A 12635-nucleotide genomic window follows, 5' to 3' on the forward strand; every position below is an offset into this window, starting at 1 on the left:
CGACCCGCGCCTCTGTGCGTCAGCCGCTTCAGAAGTCCTGGACCGTGTGCGCACCGTACTTCGACAAGTTTCTACCTGCGGGCGGGAGCTGCGGCCCGGTCCATGCCGCGTCCCACCCTCTCCCACCCCCCGAGTGCGCCCGGCCGGCGCCGCTGCCTCTCTCTTTGGGCTTGTTCAGGAAGCACTGGGAGCTGCGGTTTCTCTGGAATTGTTCAGTCGCCTCTGTTATTCGTCCGGTGGAGGCACAAACCTCTCGAGGGGTGGAGTGTGTATGTGGCCGGGAGCAGGAGGCGGTGGTGTGTGGGGGGGTGGTCCGGGTACCAGCCGGTTTGGGCTTCAGGCAGGCCTGATTTGCATCCTGGTGGATCATTTCCTAATCGCGTGACCTTGCGCAAGTCACATCACCTCTCTAAGGCTGTGCTGATGGCTGTAAAACAGCACAACATTTTTTTGAAGAGTAGTTGAAAAGCACTGTTTAGCAAATTTGCTTTTCCCAAGTCCTATCAACTTGGTGGCCTTCACTGCCCAGAGGCCCAGCTAGGGGTTTCTTTAGCCTGTGCCAAGAGAAGGGGAGGCCAGTTCTCAGGGCTTTTTGTATGGAAAGCTGCATTTGGCCTCTCCTGGTGGGACTTTGAGAGTTATCTGTGGACCAGAGAAAGGCTTCTAGGCCCCTGCCTGGCTGGAACCAGGGCCTGACCTGCAATGAGCCAGACATACACAAGTCAGCATGGCTGAAGCCCTGGCAGCCAGAATGTGGAGGTAGGAACTCCGGGCTCCTGGGTCCAGGCTGTGTGATCTCTGGCCAGGAACTTCCTCTGGCCTCAGGTAGTGTGAGTTTTGTCTGTTTCAAGCTCAGTGCCAGCTCAGGATCTGGCCCAGAGTGGCAAACAATTGATATCTGTAGAATAACTGAATGTTTTGTAAATGAAAGGACCCCTCTAGCGCAATCCTCTCTGGATTCTGGGGACTATGAGGAAAAACAGAGACCACCAGGAACAGACAAGTCAGGAGTAGGGCCAGGGCCAAGGTGGTGGTCTGCATATCAAGCTTCCATTCGAAGACAAAGTTTCCTTCCTGTTTAAATTAGAAGAGGCTTTGCCTCCCTCTGTGTTGATCATGGGTAGAGATGGGGTCCTCTGTGACATGGGCCCTGGGGACCTTGAAGAGGAATCTCCAGGATGGGGGGCGGTGACCCCTGCCCTGTTGGGTGTGCCTGACCTTCTCTTGGCCCTACTTTGTGCCTGGATTATTTTACTTTTCTGCTAAGATATAAACTGCTCCAGTTCTGGAGTGGACAGAACTCCATCTCTTACTTGACTAAGTGACTTGACCACTCTGAGCCTCAGTGCCTTCATCTGTCAAGTTGGGGGAAAAAAAAAAGACTGTCTTTCAGGATTGCTTTGATGAGTAAATGAAATCACATAAGCCCAGGGCCTGACACATAGGAGGCATGAATGGATACTCTCTTTAAAGTATTACTTTTACTCAGAAAAATAAGAGGCTATGTAGCAGGGGCAAATTGCCAGGTTTGGAGTCAGATGGGATCAACTGTTTCCCTCTGTAAGCCACCATCTGATCATGTACAAAATGGGAGTAGTGAGAGCTGTGTCTGTCGGAGGCAAGCTAGAAAGCATAAAAGAAACCTCTTTGCACTCTGTGCATCCTGGCTAGGAAGGAAGGAGGAATTCGCTTTTCAGGAGTCCATGGTGCCAATGTCTAGTTCCCACTAAGAGGTTTGACCCTCTGACAGCTCCTTGGACCCAAGCCTTGCTCCTCTGTAGACTCCTGGCAAACATCAACTGTCAGTGACAGACTCGGTGAAGGCTTCACCCGAAGGGGTGGGGCTCCAGCGGGCAGAAGAGGAGCCCGGTATGGAGTCCCCGGCTTGTTCTCCCCGCTCTCCAGCCACTGTGGGGCCCGGGGTTAGGCTGCCTCAGCATGGATGCGGAGCGCAGAGCACGAAGACAGGCCCAGAGAAGGGCGGAGGGATTTAGCCGACTCTTTCTACCTTAAAACCGTTCTTCCCTCCATCAGACTGCCTTGTAGAATTTCTGTCTTAGTCCTTATTACTCCTTGATAGCACCCAGTTTATTTATTCAGCAATAAAACACTTGGGGCGAGCCAGCACCACGTAGACCCATTTCCCTCCTGCCTCCCTGAATCAAGCGCAGGGCCACACACAGAGTGAGCGCTCCACAAGTGTTCGTTGGATAAATGAATAATAATGGTATCTGACACGTATTGAGGTCTTCCCATATGTGAGGTTTTTTTCCAAGCACTTAACGTGCGTTAATTTATTAATCCTTCAACAACACCATGAGCAGGTATCCTTTTTAAGCCCATTTTACAGATGAGAACTTGGAAGCATTGAGTGTTTCTGTAACTTTCCCAGAGCGGATCGTGAACTTAGCAGTTTGGTGGAGAGAGCTGGCAAAAACTGGCTTCTTCGCCTCACCCTTGGCGAGGGACAGGGAAGGGGAGCCTCCAGGAATGGGGGAGGAGCAGCCGTGTCATATTAGGCTGGAGTCGCCGCACGATCTGGGGAGGTGGTGGAAGGTGAGGATGCCCGCCGTCCTCGCCGGGTTGCAGGTCTTCTCGTCTCCGTTCCGCGCCTCTCACATCTCTGTTCCTTTTTCTGTTACCCGTCTCTCACACAACCCTTTCTCAGCTTCCCTCTGACCTCTCAGGCGCGAAAGTCTGGCCCCAAAGTGCAGGGGCGGGCGGGCCGCGTCCCCAGGGCGCGCACAGAGCCCTCTCCCCATCTTTCTTCTCTCTCCTGGAGCGGCGGGAGCCCCGGCGTAACCCGCCCGGCGGGCAGACGGAGCCAGTGAAGACCCCAGCGGACAAATTAGCCTCGCCTTCGATCGCTCTTTTCCGATCAGGTCAGGTTTCCCTCCGCCCTGTGACGGCGCTTCCGCACCCGCCCGGCTCCCCGGGTTCCCCCGCGGGGTCAAGGTTCGCCGGGCTCCGCCTGGCGCCTCCGGAGGGGCTTCCCTTCTGCTGCGTTCCGGCCCGGGAGCCCGCCCCACCCCTCGGACTTTGGGGAGGATCATCTCCGAGAGAGGGTTCCGCGCCGGTCCCTGGCTCCTCCAGGGAGTCCTCCCCACTGTTGCTTCCGGTCCTCAACGCGTGGAGACTTGTCTCTAAAAAAACATCAGTTCTCCGCTCCATCCTTAGGCCCAATCCGACCCAGGCAAACTGGTACCGAAATAGTACTCCTTTTTTGAGTTTGTTTCAGAATTTCACACACACACAAATCCTACTGCTCATCTTGGTAAAATCAGAATTTCATTGGACTTCTTTATACATAGTTAGGATTTAATATTGATTCTCCTTTGAATTACATCGGGAGTGGGGACCACCGTAATTTCAAGAGCCCTCTGCCCGAATCCCACTCCTGAGGCCACTATCTCTTTCCTATATTCACAACCCCCCTGCCCTCATCAGCCCAGCTCCGACCCAACATCCACGCCCACCTCATTGGCCCCCAATGCCTGAGGCTTTGCTAAGCAGATCACCTCTTGGCAGATATAGTTAATGCCCAGCCCTCATAAATCAAGACCATAAAAAGCTTGCTTTCATATGCACTCAATTTCTACCAAACCTAAACTAATTGCATAAATTCCTTTAGGCCACTCAGAGCTGCTCTCTGGGTTGGGATCTGATCAATTAGTCATTAGGCACTCCATTAGCTGGGGTTTAAGCTGCCTCATATAAATGTCTCCTGTCAATTTGCTTGTAATTGAATGAATAAAAAAGGGTACAATTATTAGCACAGAGGATCAGAATGAGGAGAGGTCAATTTTATTCAAATGTTCTAAAAATGTCTTAATCTAAGAATAATTAAAAGACTGCATTTAGACACCAACTACTCCAAGAGTCTGTTCATGTTAAGGAAAGGTCCAGCCTGAGATACAGCAACCTGAGTGGTTATCCCAGTTCCATCACCCATATAAGACAAGTTGGTTGGGATGATTTTTCTTTTTTAATTAGTTTTACATTTTGTCAAAGTAATTTATGCACATAGTTTAAAAAGTTGAATCAGAAGGGCCACATGACCACGTTTAGTTGTGTTTTTTTTGGAAGTAAATTATATCAAAATATATATTGTTGGCACTATTTCTCAATGCAAGGCTTATTTGAATATTAAGATTATTAAGAATGTTAAGAAATGTTAAGATTTTAATTAAATAATACATGATTCAAATTCAAAAGAATTAGAAAATTTGCAGTGGAAAATCTTTCTCTCACCTTTGACCCAAGTTACGCAGTTCCCTTTCTTCAAGGGAAATAACATCAATTTCTTGTATATACTCCAGAGATGTTTTATTAGCCACTGTTTCTTGATTTGTCATTCTTAGTCACTTTGCATTAACTTCTTGCTATGATATCAGAGAACCAGAGATACAATAATCCTGAATAATCTCCCCACACCAAGTATGCTAAGAAGTTTTGTATAAAATCAATAATTAAAAATATGAACTGTGTATGCAGTTGAAAATTCTTATTCTTTTTCTTTTTTTGTGAGCAAAAACTAATTTGGAGGTGTGGACATCACAAATATATAAGAACTGCCTGCCTGTGAGGATGAAGCATGCATATAGGTGGATTTGAGTTCTAGCCTTCCAAATAGAATTTAAAGCAGTCTATCTGGGGATGATGTGGATGACAGCATTTAATAATCTACCTAAGGTCAGGGACTGAGCATCAGACTGCAGAAACTCCAGCTGAGCACCCACATGAGAGGGAGCCTAGTGCCTTGGGATATGAACTCAATCTCTGCCAGAAGTTCTAGGTGGTGATCCTGCTTGGCTGCTGGAAGAAGTACAGGGAACCGTTGTTCCAGGGCAGGGTGGGTTTGTATCGAGTCCAACATATTGTCTCAATGAATTCCTCTTGTAGTGAGAAGCTTGTACTGGAAGAGAGGTAACTGGGAGAATGGGAATCACCTCTGGTCAGCAGGCAGAGCACAGGTCACATGATTCCTGGAGGGTGCACAAAGAGGCCTGAATTCCAGGCCTTATTCTGTTCTACGTGAGGTTGGTTGGTAACTCTATTCATGTCTCAGTTTCTGCAACTCTAACTTGAAGAAATTGACCTAGATAATAGTTCAGTTTTAGTGAGGGTTCATAGTCTTCCTTGAGAATCTGAGGAAAACAGTTTTCCTAACCCAGAAAAATGCACATCTTTGCTCTCAAAAGTTCTGCTAACTTTACTTAGAGTTCAACCCTGGAATCCCTGGGTTCAACCCAGGAGGCTTTGGGTCCAAGGTTAAGACCTCTTGGACTAGGTGATCTAAAGATTTTTCCTTATGTGACTATCTGAATTTATAGTTAAATACCCAAAAACACTGAAACCAGTTTAGGAAACTGGGAAGAACTTTAGTGAAGGCAAAAATAAAGTGTTAATTAGACCATGAGCCAATTGTCAATAAAGATTCCAAATGGCTTTAGCAAAATTATTTTTCAGATCAATAGTCAGTCTCCCAAGAGGTAATGTGATGGAGTGAAAAAAGCACTACATTAGGGGTCAAAATCTAGGCCTTTTTTAAAAAACCAATCTTTTTACACTTAGAATTGAGATTTTGAGCTGGAGGTGTCCCTGCTCTGGCCCCCTCTTTCCTTCTCAGTAAAATGAGAGGATTGGACCACATGACTTCTGAAGCTGCCACTGCTCAATTTATATGAGCTTATGTGTAAAGACACTGGCATGTCTTATATTCAGTATTTGTTTCAGCTTATTTTATCTTTCTATCTTGTCTTCAAAAGGGCAGTTGTAAAAAAGTGGTGCTGGACAAAAGGTTAGTTCCAAGTTTCTGGGTTTCCAAGCACTGAGGCTTCTAAAACCATGTGGCAGAAACACAACTTCTACTTCTTAATGGAAAAATAAAGACAACAACAGTTTGTAAGTTTAAAATTTAAAGGCAGGGTGGGAGTAGGAGGCCGGATGAAATTAAAACGTTTTGTTAGACTAATAGTTCTGGAAGGCCTGGGGAGACTTAGCCCAGTGGGGAGCAGAAGGCGGTTGTTGTGGGCTGGGCAGGGCACCGAATCCTATCACGGCTCTGGCCCGAATCCGCAAATAAGAGAAAGATGATCAGCTCCTGTTCTCTGCTGGTGGATCTTCACTTTTTTCTACCTTCTGACTTGAATTAATGTTTGCAGCTGTGAGCTCACTCAGCTTTTGAGGGTCTGTGTTACTGGTCACATTGCTCAAGTGAAATGATAGGAACATTATTTCAATTTCGACTCTTCCATTTCCGACTTAACCAGAATTTCTCCAGTTGATTTTATAGTGCTCCCCCGTTCCCAGTTTCATTGAGATTTAATTAGCATATTATATTGTGTAAGTTTAGCGTGTGCAGCTTAACAATTTGATATTTGTATATATTGCAGAATGATTACCACACTAAGGTTAGTTAACATCTATTACTTTACATAGTTCCAATATTTTTTCCTTGTGTAAGAACTTTTAGCATCTGCTGTCTCGGCAACTTTCAAATATAGAATAATACACAGTAGTGCTTAGTCATCATGCTCTACATTATATCCCAGGACTTGTTTATCTTATAACTGCAAGTGTGAATCTTTTGACCACCTCCCCCTAATTCCAAGCTTTTACTTCTTGGGTTTTTCACTGTCAGTTCTTGACTGTAACTTACGGCATTGTGTAGCATGGCTCTAATCTTCTACTAATTCTAGTAGGTCATTGAGGGGAAGGTTTGTATTTCTTGACTGTCACAGTAGGGTTTTTTCCTATCACAAAGAAAAAGTGTTAATCATATTTACTCAAATGCTTTATATTGTCACTGTCAGAAACATGGAATCCTAGAACATGAGCCAAGATGAGTTCTTAGAGATTCACTGGCTGAAGAATATGGTGTTGTCATTCCAGGGGCCCAGGAATCTATATTCTTCACCATCTCTCCATGTGTCTCTGATTATTTGCTCAGATTTGGACAGATGTTTCTTACAGGTTTTTTTTTTTTTTTCCTAACCAAAATGCCCCCACCCTGGAATTTGAGAAAATAGCCCTAAACACAAAATTCAATTCTTATTTCATTAAAGGTGGTATAAATTTTGTGTTCCATTCGCAATACAGCTGCTACTGTTATGCCCTCCCGACCATTGCCGTGGGAGTTTACTTATCATAGAGTAAACTGTTGCAACACCCAGAACCTTTGGCTACAACCACTCACTCCCTGCAGACTGACAGGCAGCCTAATTTGAAAATAAGTCTCATGCAACCTCTTTATTGTAGGGCAAAAATGAGACCTAAAAGAAATTTAGTAAATATATAGTGTAAAATGTATTTAGTATATAACATTAAAAAGCAATATCTCTACTAATCACTTTAGAATAATAGGTATTTAACGAACATTTGACACTGAGTGCATGAATGAGCCATTCTTACTTATTATTCTCCTGACCACATCCCTTCACTTCAAAGGTGACTGAAGGCAAGGATTAAATTCTTTTTTTTTTCTGCTCCATTGCATGGCATGTGGGATCTTAGTTCCCCAATCAGGGACTGAACCCAAGTCCCTTACAGTGGAGGCTCTGAGTCTCAACCACTGTACCACCAGGGAAATCCCAAGGGTGAAATTTTAAGGTATAGAATATTCCTACAATCAACACACTGCCCCTTCTAAAATGGTCTACAAACCTAGTTTAACCCATATTTATGAATGTCCAAGGGCACACAACTAATAAGTGATAGAACTTAGCATGAGGCTCAGAATCGTCTTCCTCTAGAATTGAACTCTTTGCACTATACCATGCTTGCTCCTACAGAACATGATGGACTTATGTTTTCCAGGTAAAATCTGTAGGCCTCCTATGTGAAAGAAGCCTTATTCTTGTTCTGCAGGGCACAAAGGGTACAATAAGTAGAAAATGAAAGTCACAGAGAGGAAAAATTTCATTTTCATACGAAAACGAAAACTCTGGCAGTCACCATGGTCCAAGGAGGGTTCTGTACTATGAGTTCTTGAGTGGAGGATCTGAACAGAGATTTCAGTGAATGACAGTGTAGATTTCAGTTCAGATATGTGGTTGCAAAGAGGTGACATCTCCTTCTGACCTGAGAGCCAGTTCCTCTCTAGACGGTTGTTCATTCCTGGATGCCTCCACTGAAAAATATAACGGAACTATCTCATTAAAAAAAAAAAAGGCACAATTCCCTTAAAGGAGCATGGGAAGCAAATATTGTTTAAAAATATTTGTCCTTTGCATTTGCCTTTTGGAATGCCAAGATAATGTACTTGAAACTAACCAAAATTAAAATGTTGGGCTCTGCGCTTTTATCAACTTAGTATATTAGAAGAATCTAACAACAGATGACTCACTGAGTGTGAGCAGAGGGAGTCACTAGAGACTTCAGGGGAGAATGGGAGCATCCCTGAGGAGCTGTTATTTAAAAATGGATTTCTAGCCTAGGGACTAGATTGGGGGCCCTGCCTGCCTTTTGCCTACAGGCTTTGTGTTCTTTCCCATCTTTTCTTCCTTAAGAGAAAGCTTCTTTTCTCTTGATCCTTCAGTTCTTTCCCTCCCTGTCTTCCTTTCCCTGATCATGGCGTCACAGTGCTTGTGAGGACTGGCTAGTGGTTTTGAGTTTTTCTTTTGGATCCTTGAATGCTCCAGAAGCAACAGGCTAAAGAGAACGCTCTGAGCCAGGGCTCAGTTACCAGTTTACCAGTCTAAACATGTGCTTTGCATACTTGCAAAGGAAAGAAACCCCAACATAACAAAGGGTGTTTTGGAAGACTTCAGTATTTGGTATTTAAAAAAGTATACTAGTCATCAAGTTCAAAATGGTGCTGAACTTCCTCCCATGTATTTTATGAGGTAGTGTTTTAAATTTCATACAGAAGGACAGGTAACATAAAATACTCAGTGTTTCAAGCCTCTAAAGATCATTTGACCCAACATTTATAAATACAATTATAAAGTGTTTATGAATACTGTACTGTGTCTAGCACAAGTACACCGAAGAACGAAGAAGAACGAGGTCTCCTCTGGCTTCCATGCAGATGTTTGATTTCATCAGGAATAGCTGAGGTCTAGTGGAGAATAGACTGTGGTGGCCAAGGAGGGGCGGTTAGGGGAGGGATGGAGTGGGATGCTGGGGTTAGCAAATGTAAGCTTTTATGTGTAGGACAGATAAACAACAGGTCCTACTGTGTAGCACAGAGGACTGCATTCAGTATCCTGTGATAAACCTTAATGGAAAAGACTATAAAACAGAGAATGCATATATATATTAAAATGTATAAGTGAATCACTTTGCCATACAGCAGTAATTAACACAACATTGTAAATCAACTATACTTCAATAAAAAGGAAATAACTGAGGTCTAAAAATATGTTAGTTGAACAATTATTTGTTATGTTATTACTCTGTGACAGGCCCTACTCAAGACCCTAGGGATTCAGCAAAGAACTCAGGACTCAGGCCCCTCCCTCAAAGAGCTTCCACTCAGACTGGGGGACTAGGATATCTCATTTCTGGGACTGAGGACCAATTTCTTCGTGAGCAGTTGGCCAGGTTCATCTGACCTTTACCTGTCTGTGGTGTGGGAGAACTAGTTCTAATGTTTCTGAATATCTCTGTTAGCAGACTATTTAATCTTATTAATACTGTTCTCTGCTCCCCCCACCCTTGCCCTCCTCTGCAGGGAGAAATGGGAAGAGACAGAAAATAACCTCTGAAGCCTGGTGAGTGTGCGTCACGTTGGTTGGTTGCAAATTGTGGAGCTTGACTATGATATTTTGAAAAAAACGATAAGAGGAAGAAACAATCAAGTGGGGCGGAAGGTGCGTGTTCCTGGCAGCCACATGGGATCATGACACTGATGGTGCCCCACTGTGGGCTCCCTGTTGCATGAATCCAGCTTTTAGATGGCCCTTTTCTTTGTACATGCTGTGCTGAGATGGATGCCTCTTCTCCAGAGTAAACCAACTGCTGACCTGTATATAATGTAGCTGGACTCCTCAGAGTTTAAACCTAGTTTAAATGGTTTTCTAAATTGGGAACAGTGTGAGAAGAGCTGTTTCTTTTCAAATGAAGGATGAAAGGTTTGATACTAACAGGGAACAGAGGTTGTGTTCTAGATTGAGATTAGTTAGGAGCTAGGTGATACTTTCCGGGTGGCTCAGACGTTAAAGAATCTGCGTGCAATGCAGGAGACCCAGGCTCGATCCCTGGGTTGAGAAGATTCCTTGCAGAAGGGAATGGCTAGCCACTTCAGTATTCTTTCTTTTTAATTTTTTTAAGAAATAAAAGTTCCATAGTTCCAAGATTCAAATAGTTTAGCAAGGCTTGGTTTGATAAAGAGCTGTCCCCAAAGTCTCCTCCCCAACGCCCTGATTCCCCAGAGCAATCACTTTCAACCCTTGAAACTGGTTTTTTGGTCTTACTTCATTATCTTTAAATATCATGTCTATATTGTTCTCTTTTTATTGTTTAGTTCCTTGTAGTGAGATGAAGATTAAGCTGTCTCTCATTCCCTACTCTAATTCCCATTCTGCCACCATTCCAATATAGTTAAATCTCAAATTTGAGTAGATCAAAATTCGTTTGTTTTACTCTCAAAATCCTTTGCTGCTGAGCCATGTGAGATACTATAGTTACTTTTCCTTTCCTGCATAATATTTAATTTGGGAGGATGTTAATAATCATTGCATTTTAAAATTTTGTTTTCTGTGTTTATTATTCAGGTCAGTTCAGTTCAGTCGCTCAGTTGTGTCTTTGAGACTCCATGGACTGCAGCACGCCAGGCCTCCCTGTCCATCACTAACTCACAGAGTTTACTCAAACTCATGTCCATTGAGTCAGTGATGCCATCCAACCATCTCATCTTCTGTCGTCCCCTTCTCCTCTTGCCTTCAATCTTTCCCAGCATCAGGGTCTTTTCAAACAAGTCAGCTCTTTGAATCAGGTGGCCAAAGTATTGGAGTTTCAGCGTCACCATCAGTCCTTCCAATAAACATTCAGGACTGATTTCCTTTAGGATGGACTGGTTAGATCTCCTTGCAGTCCAAGGGACTCTCAAGAGTCTTCTCCAACACCACAGTTCAAAAGTATCAAATCTTCGGCACTCAGCTTTCTTTATAGTCCAACTCTCACATCCATACATGATTACTGGGAAAACATAGTCTTGACTAGATGGATCTTCATCGGCAAAGTAATGTCTCTGCTTTTGACTAAGCTATCTAGGTTGGTCATAACTTTGCTTCCAAGGAGTAAGCGTCTTTTAATTTCATGGCTGCAGTCACCATCTGCAGTGATTTTGGAGCCCCAAAAAATAAAGTCTGACACTATTTCCACTGTTTCTGCATCTATTTCCCATGAAGTGATGGGACCAGATGCCATGATCTTCGTTTTCTGAATGTTGAGCTTGAAGCCAACTTTTTCACTCTCCTCTTTCACTTTCATCAAGAGGCTCTTTAGTTCCTCTTCACTTTCTGCCATAAGGGGGGTGTCATCTGCATATCTGAGGTTACTGATATTGCTCCCAGTAATCTTGATTCCAGCTTGTGCTTCATCCAGCCCAGCGTTTCTCATGATGTACTCTGCATATAAATTAAATAAGCAGGGTGATAATATAGAGCCTTGACATACTCCTTTCCTTATTTGGAGCCAGTCTGTTGTTCCATGTCCAGTTCTAACTGTTGCTTCCTGATCTGTATACAGATTTCTCAAGAGGCAGGTCAGGTGGTCTGGTATTCCCATCTCTTTCAGAAAAGCACCCCAAATGTTCCCCATTTATACAAACCCCTGTTCAAAACTTTCAAACACCTAAAGTGTTTCATCAGTGTATTCTCCTCAAAGAGACTTCTCTTGGAGTCTTCTGACCTGCTTCAGGATGAGCTAGCTGTTCTCCAGGTCTGCTGGCAGTTGTCATCCTGGGATCCCCCTTCACCATGATCTTCAGTTCAGTCACATAGTCATGTCTGACTCTTTGCTACCCCGTGGACTGCAGCATTCCAGGCCTGCCTTTCCATCATACTCCTGAGCTTGCTCAAACTCGTGTCCATCAAATCAGTGATACCATCAAACTGTCTCATCCTCTGTTGTCCCCTTCTCCTCCTGCCTTCAATCTTTCCCAGCATCATGGTCTTTTCTAAGGAGCCAGTTCTTTGCATCAGGTGGCCAAAGTATTGGAGCTTCAGCTTTAGCATCTGTCCTTCCAATGAATATTCAGGACTGATTTCCTTTAGGATTGACTGGTATTATCTTCCTGCAGTCCAAGGGACTCTCAAGAGTCTACTCCACCACCACAGTTCAAAAGGATCAATTCTTTGTCACTCAGCTTTCTTTGGAGAAGGCAATGGCAGCCCACTCCAGTACGCTTGCCTGGAAAATCCCATGGACGGAGGAGCCTGGTAGGCTGCAGCCCATGGGGTCGCACAGAGTCAGACATGACTGAGCGGCTTCACTTTCACTTTTCAATTTCATGCACTGGAGAAGGAAATGGCAACCCACTCCAGTGTTCTTGCCTGGAGAATACCAGGGACAAGGGAGCCTTGTGGGCTGCCGTCTATGGGGTCTCACAGAGTCGGACACGACTGAAGCAACTTAGCAACAGCAGCAGCAGCTTTCTTTATAGTCCAGCTCTCACATCCATACATGAC

The sequence above is a fragment of the Ovis aries genome, chromosome 5, assembly GCF_016772045.2.
Source record: "Ovis aries strain OAR_USU_Benz2616 breed Rambouillet chromosome 5, ARS-UI_Ramb_v3.0, whole genome shotgun sequence".
NCBI classification, from domain to species: domain Eukaryota; kingdom Metazoa; phylum Chordata; class Mammalia; order Artiodactyla; family Bovidae; genus Ovis; species Ovis aries.